The 12,199-nt window shown below is 42.2% G+C and overlaps 1 protein-coding gene across 1 annotated transcript in view; it reads right to left on the bottom strand.

The window, feature by feature from the left end:
* The window catches only part of si:ch211-204c21.1 (disabled homolog 2), a 49,076-nt gene extending 37,241 nt beyond the window's left edge, over nt 1–11,835 (bottom strand). The window contains exon 1 of the mRNA XM_007258325.4: nt 11,515–11,835. The gene's annotated coding sequence lies outside the window, so the exon portion shown is untranslated. The remainder of the gene's footprint in view (nt 1–11,514) is intronic.
* Nucleotides 11,836–12,199: the final 364 nt, after the last annotated feature.

Raw genomic sequence — 12,199 nt, 5'->3', positions numbered from 1 at the left:
AGAATGTTTAGTAATCAAAAAATATTTTTAAACTGTGGTTTTGTACTTTCTTTGAAACGCAGTAATACAAATGAGGTGCTGCAATTTAATCTATAAAACATACAGAAAACTTGTGAAATCCACTAATTTCCTACTAAATTAAGCACCATTTTAATTGTATACAATAATTAAGCATTCATAAAATGCTTTTACAGCTAGGTAAATGCACCTGTAAAAATGGAGAAAAATAGATTTTTGAGTTTTAAAGAAAACAACCAGCAGTTGTGCAAACTAGACATCTTTAGTTTAGATAATTAATTTTTCATATGTATACAAACTTAAAATATTAAGTCTCACCATTTTAATAGTTCTGCTGTTTATCCTTGCTGTTTATTAATCACATTATTGTAGTGGGCAAACACTATATTTTTTGTTAATTTAAATTAGCAACTAGGATGTGGGATGTGGATTATGACTATTACAAATCTGCCTTACTGTCAGTCATATAAGCTTGCAGTAATACAAATGTGATCGGTGTGGGCCAGCATATAATCACACTTAGCACACTGTATAAACACAGCAACGTGCTGTGTAGCCTACAACACTGATGCCAGTCAGATAAGGAAAGGCAGCAGCCAGAATGATTACACCCTGATTGTGACTGAGATGTAGAAGGACCCAACATGCCCAACATACCCATCATGACCATCATCAGGTAAAAACCCCTGCAGAAATGCTCAGTAGACCCCGTTCAACTAAAGAGTCAAATGAAGCATGTGCAGTAGAATGCAAAGTAGTTGGCTTGGCATCAACTAGGTGTTTAGCCCATGGACACTTATTGGTACCAACAAAATAACCACAAAGGCTGTCACGTTTTCATACATATGTACATTAAAATTCAACAAATAATTAAGAACTATGCTAGAACCCAAAGTTGTAATTTGTAAAACAGAACTGAACTTTTTAAAAGTAGAAATCAAAATTATTATAGTAAATATATCTATTTTTAAATCTACAGAACACACTGCTTGTTTCATTTATATATATATATTCTTTCAAAGACTTCCTTTTCATCTTTTTTAGTGAGGTTTTTTGAAAGTGAGTCTTTGAAAGGCTTTAAATATTATGCAGAGGATGATGACAGCGTATGAAAAGTAAGATCTTCTTGAAAGATTTAATGAAAATTTAAAAATGAAATGGAAAAAAGTAGTCATTTAAGTAGGCTATTCAAATTCTTAAAGTCATCTTTTCCAAACACTCTAATTTACTTATCCACTTTTATTCAACTGGGCTTGCAAAACAAATCCACCTCTAGCTTCCAGCCACTGCCTTCATAAACTACATAATGTTTAGATTAAATTATTCACTGATTCATAATGTGCTGTTGTCCATGCCGTCTCAACTCATACTGTCAGGATCTCATTACAGTTCACACAGTCCATATAATGACTGAACAATACCAAACGGAACACGCAGCGGTTTTCCGGGCCTGTAGCCTAGTTCTTCCTCTTCTTGAGAGCAGAATAGCCTCAAGCTGTTCTGTACATTCCTTAGCTTAAGTTCTTTAGAGTACAAGACATCCTGTACCTTTAAACCATCTCCCCCCAGCCCCAGTGCAGATGACTTCAAAACTTCCTGGACGAAGCTAAGCTCAAAAACCAACATCAATATTTACGCTTGGTTTCTGCCCTGAGAGGACCTCCAGCTCTTCGTTTTCTCTCTCTTCCCCTCTTGCTGACTCTCCGGTGCCAGAGAGAGGGGGGAGCGAGCGAGGGGGGGTGGGCCAGGAGCCGCAAACTCGGTGAATACCTTCGGACAGCGAGAACAATGAGTGTACAGTAAACACCATCTTTCCTCTTCCCTGGATCCACAGCAGTTTCTTGACACAGGCCAATGGAGCTCTTTAAACATGCACATCAAAACATGGCTGCATGCCAAAGTGCAATCCGCCTAAAGCCCAAGCCAGGCTCTGAGGACAACTTTTTGGTACAAAAAGTATCTCCAGGGATGAGGGTTTGGTAGTCAACAAGGTACACCGGGTACACATTTCTAAAAGGGGACAAAGACATGTGAGGCTGTTTGTGTTCAGTTATACAAATACTATGTATGTATGGATGTATATATATATATATATATATATATATATATATAGAGTGGACCACTGCTACAGTAATAGTTCAGCAAATAGACAGTTTTACACATTTACTAAATGTAACTGAGAGGTGTGCCATATCATATCATACAAAATTGCATTACAACTATTTTTGACATGATACATGAGTGTTACATGAGTATTGTACGAATAGCAATATTCTTGAAAGCTGTCTATGTTGTGTTTCTTTTACTATTTACTTTTAAAGTACGTTTGCAGTTGATACGCATACTCTAAACAACAGCAATTATACATTTCGCAACTACTTAATTCACATAGACAGCGCAATTACTGGATCTGGAACGAAAAGTCAAAATAAAGTAGAATCATTAAACAGCATGTTAAAATAGTTCTTACTAAGCTTAGGTGCAAGTATGTGATTTGGCCAGAACTCCCAGTTGATTTCCAGTCAGTGATTAGTCATTCTTCCCTGGCAGAGAGAAATCTACAGGCATGTGGGCTTTAATTAGAAAATAAAGCAAGGCGACTGCCACAGATGCAGTCCACCTTCTTGGTGGTTGCCATGACACCCACATGCCACTGAGACAGGTATTGGCCAACATCTATAGGCAGAGTCTGCACAGCAAACATGCAATCCATCATCAAGTGACACATGATCAAACAAAATAGCAGGAGGAAAAGCACACAAGGGGTTAACAGTTCAGCTTCCACTACAGCATCCAAAACCACACAAGTCAATTATGTTCATTAGCGAAATTTATACGCATTCAGTTGTTTGCAATAAACCAAATAAACCGGAACTCTTTAAATAGCTCAACAGCATGAGTTGCTTGAGAATCATAATTGCTCGGCCTCTTTCTGCTGTATTTTGACAACAGAAAGAGTTGTGGTAAGAACTACATGTAGGTCCTGGGATGATATTTTAGGACTGTTGAGCGTTCGTTATGCATCTTATGGTCTGCTTTTGGGCTGAACTTGGACGACTTTATTTTAAGAATCACTTCTAATCATGCATCATGTTGCTCAAAGTGGAAGCACGGCTGAAAAGGCCTGCTTACAATCCATCATATGATTCTCCTTTTGTTTTTCACTGATGCTGAACTGTACTTTTGGTGGTGGTTGAATGTGGTCTGTACTGTGTGCTGTTTGGGTTAATGGTTAGTGGGGTTTGCTAGCTCTGCAATGTCAGATAGTTACTGTACTAGGCTGAGTGATGTACTCTCGAGAGGGATATCTGGTTAGTAGTGTTAAAAATCTTTATTCTGCTATATTTCTCTAGGCACCATCGTTTTATTTTTGTAAATACCTTTTCAAACTGACTTCTTTATGCATCTTATGGTCTGCTCTTGTGCTGAAATTGCTCTGATGGCCTGATTTTTAGAATCAATCACTTTAAAAACACTATAAAGAATTAACAAATCATTGTACAGATCTGCATAATGTTGCTCACAGTAGAAACATAACTGAAACATAACATAACTAAACTGCACTGTTTGACGTTTTGTGCGGTTAGTGGTGTTTGCTAGCTCTTCAATATCAGATACTCACTGTACTAGGCTGAGTAATGTGCTTTTGATTGGTATCTGGTTAGTAATGTTAAAAGTGTTTAGTTGGCTTCCTACACAGGGCATGTTTGTTTTATTTTTGTAAATGCCTTTCCAAACTTAAGTGCCTATAGAGAGCTTCTTTGATCTGGCCACTGTGATCTACATTTAGGCTAACAATTAAAAGCAAATCAAACTCAGAGGTTTAACAATGTCACGTGGTCCCTGTCTGTTCTCGTGTTTCTGTGTTTATTTACCTTTTCTGTGCCTGTCTCTGCTTGTGACTGTGAGTGTGTCTCCCACGTGATCCGTGTTCCTCAATGTTTCTTGTTCTCACCTGTGTTCATTTCTTACTCCGCCCCTTAGCCCCAGGTGTTTTCTGTTTCCCGTGTGTGTGTGTTACACTATTTATAGTCCGTGCTCCCTTTCCCTCGTGTCGGTTCTTGTGCTTTGTTAGCCTGTTATGGTTGCGTCTCTGTGTCCGGTGTTTCTTGTTTTCAGTTTAGTTTCAGTTTATTTGTTTATTTTTGTCTTTTGTTTATTGTTTAATAAAATCTCTCGCATTTGCATCCGCTCTCCTCGTCCCTCCTTCACGCACCGTGACAGAAGAACCGACCAAACAATGGATGCAGCGAGTGGCGTCTACCTGGGTTCCAGATTGGCGATCCGCCGCACCTCCCTTTCTCGCGGCGTGCTGGAGGAGCAGCCTTCTCCTAACTCCTCAGCTAGCCGGCGCCGGAGGAGGAAAAGACGGCAGCGGCGTTCTCAGCGCTCCCGCTCGCCAGAGGAGGATCCTCTCAAGGGGGGAGCACTTTTTGGGGGGGCGCACCGTGTTGGCAGGGACGCAGGTTGTGAGGAGTCTTATTTCTGGGACTATGTAGACTTCCTCACACCTGCGTCCAGCTCGGAGGAGGAGGAGGGAGATTACCTCCCTACACCAGCCCGTCGGCCGTTGCCTCCAGGGGCAGTTCTGCCTCCCGCATGCCTTTGTCCGCCCTGGTTCCTGAGCGGTCCCGAGCCGGACTTCACCGGCGATCCAGCGCCCTCCGAGCCGGTCTTCACCGGCGACCCAGCACCCTCCGAGCCGATCTTCACCGGCGACCCAGCGCCCTCCGAGCCGATCTTCACCGGCGACCCAGCGCTCTCCGAGCCGGTCTTCAGCGGCGACCCAGCGCTCTCCGAGCCGGTCTTCAGCGGCGACCCAGCGCTCTCCGCGCCGGACTTCAGCGGCGACCCAGCGCTCTCCGCGCCGGACTTCAGCGGCGACCCAGCGCTCCCCGCGCCGGACTTCAGCGGCGACCCAGCGCTCCCCGCGCCGGACTTCAGCGGCGTCCCAGCGCTCCCCGCACCGGACTTCAGCGGCGACCCAGCGCTCCCCGCGCCGGACTTCAGCGGCGGACCAGCGCTCCCCGCGCCGGACTTCACCGGCGGACCAGCGCTCCCCGCGCCGGACTTCACCGGCGGGCCAGCGCTCCCCGCGCCGGACTTCACCGGCGGGCCAGCGCCCTCCGCGCCGGACTTCACCGGCGGGCCAGCGCCCCCCGCGCCGGACTTCACCGGCGGGCCAGCGCCCCCGCGCCGGACTTCACCGGCGGACCAGCGGTCACCGCGTCTATTCCTGTGCCCGTGGCTCCCGCCGCCACGCCCACTCCCAGGCCCCGCCTTTCCAGGCCTGCTCTGAGGCCCCCTGACTTTGCCCCTTGTGGTGTACCCAGGCTAGCCCCACAGACTTTTTCCAGCCCTGGGTACCCATCTATGTTTTTCGTGCCCCTGTCTCTTCCTGTCATGGTTCCTGTCTCTGTCTATGTTCCAGTCTCTGTTCCTGGTGGTTTTTCTGTTCCGGTCCCTGTCACCGTGTTTGTTTCTGTCCCTCTTACTGTTTTCATCCCGGTCCCTTTGCCCAGTAATGTCCAGTCCCCGTTTTCTGCTCAGTCTCCTCTCTCGTGTTCTCTGGCCTAGTCTTGTGTTCTGTTTTTTTTTTTTGGTTTCCACCCTCTCCTGACCGGCTCCTGGGGGTTTGTTTTTTCGCGCCCCAGGAGTTGCGCGTTAAGGGGAGGGTTCTGTCACGTGGTCCCTGTCTGTTCTCGTGTTTCTGTGTTTATTTACCTTTTCTGTGCCTGTCTCTGCTTGTGACTGTGAGTGTGTCTCCCACGTGATCCGTGTTCCTCAGTGTTTCTTGTTCTCACCTGTGTTCATTTGTTACTCCGCCCCTTAGCCCCAGGTGTTTTCTGTTTCCCGTGTGTGTGTGTTACACTATTTATAGTCCGTGCTCCCTTTCCCTCGTGTCGGTTCTTGTGCTTTGTTAGCCTGTTATGGTTGCGTCTCTGTGTCCGGTGTTTCTTGTTTTCAGTTTAGTTTCAGTTTATTTGTTTATTTTTGTCTTTTGTTTATTGTTTAATAAAATCTCTCGCATTTGCATCCGCTCTCCTCGTCCCTCCTTCACGCACCGTGACAAACAAGACATACTCAAAAATTCTCTCCAAGCATGTTATGATGACCTGCAGCTGATAAGTAATATTTCTACATCAGTGTGTATTTATTTATTTATATTAATCTATATTTTTTAGTTGTTCTTTAAGTGCATTATCTTTTTCTAACATATTTAACAATACTTTAGAGGAATTTGATATATATCTTTAATAAGCCAGATTTCAGTTCCAGAAAACTGTACCATAGTGGTTCATGCATCTGTACAAAAATTGAAAAAGGAATGGAATTTTAACTAAGCTGCAACTGTTTTTCACACACAGAGCAGGATGACCTGTTGTGAAATGTGTGAACTGTACTGCTTCCAAATCTCTAATCACACACATATTAGGCCTCTGCCAATCAGGCAGTTAATACTGATATTCCTAATCTGTGATGCAATTTCCAAGAAAAGCCAAGGTAAAAGCCCTTCAAGCCCCTACCCCTCACTCAGTAACTACCCATCATAAACACCATGTAATTGTAGTGTATGGACTCTGGGCTACTCTGTATCCACTGCACTTAATGAACAATTACAGTCAAGTATAAAGTGATTAAACATCATTTCTGCAAAACTGATAATAAGCACAGTATTAGCGTACTTCCAAAACAGTTGTTTAATGTAATTGCCATGAATTTACCTTGTTTTTACATACAACAAAATTAAGTTAATCCTTTCTCATGGGAAATGTTTAAGGAACAAAAAACCTCCACGCAGTAAGTAGATGCTTGAGGTTATGGAATGTCGAAGACTGTGTGAGTGCAGTGATACCTTAAGCTACAATCATGTGTGGTCTTATAGGTGTAATCGGTGTTAAGGTAGTGTTAAAACATTTGTTATAAAATATAAAATCAGACAGTGTAAAGATTTGCCTTAGTAGTCATCAAAACTAACATAAATAAGAGCACTAGAACCTTGTTTTCTGTTTCCCAAACATATTACCTATGATTTAGGGATTTAAAGTGATTTTTTGTTCTAATCATTTAGAAAACTCACTTTTAAGAAGAATTCCAAATTAAATGAAAAAAAAAATCTGTATTAAATGCCACTGACATAACGACAACAGCATTAAAAGCAATTATACCCTTTTAAAGATGAAAAAAAATTACAATTATTGTAGTTTGGGAAATATATAAATATACTTTTTTCTTCCCCATACTGTGCAGTCCACACGATGTCGCAGTTACTGAAGCACTTATCTGGTAATGCATGACTGTTTAAAATACAGTTCACTGTTACATATGTGAACAAACATACAATTAAACACAATAGACATTATCATAATTATCAAATATTATTTAGATCATGTCCATTTATTGTACGATAAGTAATTATAATGTAACTATCGTGATAGGCCTTGTCATAATAAGTATTTATTTTCTGGTGGATCAAACTACAAAAAGCTGGATGACAGAGAAAAATACACAAAACAATTATCATAAGTAAAGTTAAACTGTCTTCCCCTGAACTGAGGCCTCACACATATTCTACAGTTTTTAATCTTACGGTTGATGAGTCCTTGCAGTTTAAAGGGATTAAGGTCAAACAGCCTAATGGGTGAACAGCATGGGGACCTGTTGAACATCATTACCAGAGCCAGGAGGCAGAATGAGCTTTGACAAATGACTACAATTTGCACTGATACAAAGATCAGCAGTGCTAACTGCATATGTTTGAATTAGCACTGTGTGCTATAGTTCAGGGTTCAGTGACTGTGGAGTAATGACACTCGGTCAAGGTGGGGCACCAGGTAACTTCCAGGAAACACCAGAAAATCTCATAGACTGGCAGTGAGTATTCCTCGAATTAACCAGGCCTATGAGTGGAAAGCCCTCACGTGTGGTTTCGTGTGGAATGGGGGTCAAGTGTCATCTTCCATTCCAGCTTTAAAGCGAAGAAAACAAATGGTTCCACATCTGGTCTTAACTTTCTTTTCTTTCTCTTTTTTGTGTGTGACTGAGGAGCGACGCAGAGCTTTAAGTGATTGACCAGATTTAAGTCTTTTTTCTTCACTAGAGGGGGCAAAGTGGGACACAAACAAACACCCGGAGCAAAGGTCATTTACCTCAGCATGTGACCACCGCAGTGAAATACCACTCTCCACGTAAAAGAGCTGCCATGACTTCTCTAGTGACCTGTATATGTCTGCAGTGAAATACAATAGCTGACCCTTCCACCGACGGATAAAGGCGAGAAAGGAGAAGTGGGCTGAAGAGAAGACATTTGTGGAGATCCATATTCTTAATGGAGACCTTCACTCTCTTTTCCTTTTGTCCTTGCTGAACTCTCGTTTTCATCCTTTTATAGAGGGGGAGGGAGTAAGGGAAAGAGGGAGGGAAGGAGGGAAGGTGGGAGGAAGAGAGAGGGAGGGAGACAGCCTAGCAGAAGAAGCGGTCTTGAGTAGCCAGAACTGAAGAAATAGAAGGAGGGAAATGAAGTCGAGGGCCAACATCTGCTTCCAATAAAACAGCACACATTGTACCAGCAGAGAGAAGAAAAAATTGCCTCAATGTTGTAGTTATTTCTCTAAAACGTGAAGAACACACGTTTTAAAAACATTTACAGTTAAACACGCATCAAACTGCATGCCTACAGCCCACAAATAGGACAGAAAAAAGGCATTTCTCCATGTTCCGGTTAAAGTTAAATCTTGTCTCCACCTCCATTACCATTTCTAGAGTCACGGACAGGAAAACAACAATTTTCTTTTCAGACATTTCTGGCAAAGTTTACATTATACATGACTTTAAACTTTTTGTAAGTCAACTCTCTTCAAAAGGCTCACAAGTTCCACAGAGCGTTTAGTCTGTGTCTGCATGGCTTACGAAGGGAAGTGGAATGAGTTTACAGTGGCATTTCCTCCATTAGACATTACACGAAGGCTGGTGAGGTAGTGGGGAAAGGGAGAAAAATGCTATAATTATGGTTATTTCAAGGCCATGATTTTTTCTCACTCCTCCTACTCTCTCTCTACTCTCCTCCATTCTCTTTCTTTCTCCTTTTTCTCCACATCCTGTATTGTCTTAATGACCCAGGACTATAATGGCACACACACACATTCCAGAAGACTGAGATCATACCTGGATTCACGAGGTAAGTGTTTGTACACATGTTCTCCTGAAAAGAACATCTTCACTCTCAAAACGCAGCCTTGTGTATATGGATAGCATAGGAAGGGCAAAAAAAATTGGATAGTAATGTCAAAAGTATGACAAAGCTTGCATTATTGAGACAATTTTCTTCAATGGAAAAGGATGAACATATTTAAGAATAGGATGTAAATGAATGATATAGCTGTCTACATTTATGGCATTTGGCTGACACTGTTAAGAATCTTGCCCAAGGACCCAGGTCTGCTACACCATGGAATGTGATGCTACCTGTTTCCCACTACACTGGACCAACTAAGTAGCTTCTTATGTAGACTAAGACTGCATTATGGTTAGCATGTCACAGTAGCTTGTTAGTGCTGGTAAGTGTGTTAGCCTAGCTAGCTAACATATTAGTATGTTTTGAGATCTTGCAACAAAGATGGCAGAGTTGACCACTGCATAAAAAAGTGTTTCTCTTCTCCAGCACATCCCAATTCTCAGTGTGGTTAAGGTAAATGATGTCTCATGCACCCAGAACCACTTTTTCACAATTCAAGCCATATGAATCCTGGCATTGTCATCTTGCCCGTGCCATCAGGGAAGAAAAAATCCATTGATGGAATAACCTGGTCATTCAGTATAGTCAGGTAGTCTGATGACCTCATTCTTTGAGCACAAACTGCTGCTGAACACGATGCAAATATAACGTTCTTGCATTTCACTTAAGAAAAACTGAAAAAAAAATGAAAAAGCAATTTTGCATCTATTGTGATTTCCTCTGGCAGGTTCAATATGTAAAGATGTACAATCTTTATTATCCCATTTTATCCCAATGGGACACACCCAGGATGCCAGGTGGAAAGCCAAATGCCAATGAAAAGAAAAGAAGCTTCAAGGTGCTTGTAGTAACAAACCAAACTAACACCAATGTTACAACAATTATTATTAAAGATGATACAACTCAAAGATCCTACAAATGTTCACTAAAGCCCTATCCAGACAGGATTAGTTTTTCAGGGGGACGTCTTTAAAAAATATTTCAAACTTCTACTCAGTGATAAAACTCTTGCATCCTGACTGCAATTGAAAGCAGTACTGTTAAGATTTTGGGCTTTCTTGGTCACAGTACATCGCGTTCAAAAGCTCCTCCATTTCACTCGTTGTTGTAATTACGTGGATCTTCATGGAACATGCACCCAAAGTGTAATTGCGGTGTGTGGCAGTGGACAAATAACTATTTTATTAAATGGGAGGTGACGAAACTTAGAGATGTGCATCCGAACGGGACTAAAATCACCGGAGGACCATGGAGTTAAGTAAAAAACAGTAGGTAATTCAGCCTTATGAGGATCTCTCATAAAAGAGAAAATTACCCCAGGACCCCGTGAGAAACTAATCCTGTCCAGATAGGGCTCAACTTAGAGTAGTTGAGTAATTGAAGCCTGGAATATCCTACTTTACACAACAAAGACTTCATGTTTAGGCTTATAGTGTACATAAACAGAATAGAACATGTTTAGAAAAATATATATATTTCCCTCCTAAGCTAAATGATATCTGTGACATTCCTTCAAACTCACAACTGATTCAAAAATGATTCCAGTTGAAAACTCCAGTACATGCCAGTACACAGCCACACAGAGCTGTATTTTAGTGAATACATTACTGTCTGTATTCAGCTGATGGAATCCAGCCCACACGTTTCCCAACGCGAGGTGACGACTAGTAGGAACACCGACTGCAATCACTCTTCAGTCCAACAAAATGGCTCGTTTCGCCTCGAGAACGTCTATAGACGTCGTCAAACTGCCGGAGCGTGAACATAGCTAACCTAGCTAGCTACAGAAGGTGTCAAAAAACAGGCCACCCCACCAGCACGCTCGCTCGCGCGTTCGTGTCGGCGTGAGAGCGTGCGACATGTAAATAAGCCCCCAGAGAAACGGGGAGGGGGGTGGGGGCAGCCGTCACGCTCAGGTTAATAGCTAAATACTAATCAACAGACTGAAAATGACAACAGGTCACATCTGTTAAAAGGTATAATTAATGATATAAAGGACTGAAAAATGCGAGAATGTTACGTTAAGTGAGAAAAACGACGTTGAAATCTTTCAAATCACGAAAATAACGGAATCAACGGTAATAGCGGATTTTAAATCTTAACAAAATTTTGATGACCGTTAAAAATCCCAACTGACAACCATAGCTAAATATATAGTTAGCTAAGCTAGTAAGCTAGCTGCATTTAAATTCATGCAGACGTTTTAGCTCACGTTATGTTTCTTATCCAGTTAAAAATATGCTGAAAACCACCGCACTCACCCATAATATCAAGTTAAACAGCAGCAACACGTTCACCACCAACCATAGCCTTCTTCTCCTATTTCTCCTCCTGAAGCAGTGGAGCGGATAGGGCAGATAATACCGTAGCGTTAACTAGATGACAGGCTGGGCGAGCTGACTGCTTTTCCCGTACAGCCTCCACCGGCTCCTAATAAGACGCTGGCAGCTCTGGGCTGCTCTGGAATGCGCTGTGATGTTACTGCAGCCCGAGACTCGGTAACTCCCCCACAAAACTGCTGCCTGCCCGCCCGCCGCCTTCAGCTCAGGCTCATTTAACCCTCTGCAGACCACGCTGCTGCACACAGACACACCGCGCGCTCAGGCCACGCCCACGCCGCAAGGAGAAACAACTGGACACTTTCCACTGAAATGTATGGAAGCTCATTTCCATAACCACCGATATTATTACGATATTAAAAACGCACGCATTGAATTTGTGTATCACAAATTATAAATTGCTATCTCATTATATTGAGATTCTGTGTCGTTATTTTGAGATATTGTCGTTATTTTGTGATACAAAGTCATTATTTGAAAATGCATTATTTTCAGAGAATAAGGCATTTTTTGAGATACAAAGTCGTTATTTTGAGATGCTAAGTCATTATTTTGAGAGAATAAGTCAATATTTAAAAATACTAAATCATTATTTTGAGATGTTACC

This window comes from Astyanax mexicanus, chromosome 22 (genome assembly GCF_023375975.1).
Source record: "Astyanax mexicanus isolate ESR-SI-001 chromosome 22, AstMex3_surface, whole genome shotgun sequence".
NCBI lineage: Eukaryota > Metazoa > Chordata > Actinopteri > Characiformes > Acestrorhamphidae > Astyanax > Astyanax mexicanus.
Note: the sequence above shows the minus strand (reverse complement) of the source record. Positions and strands in the feature narration are given on the sequence as shown.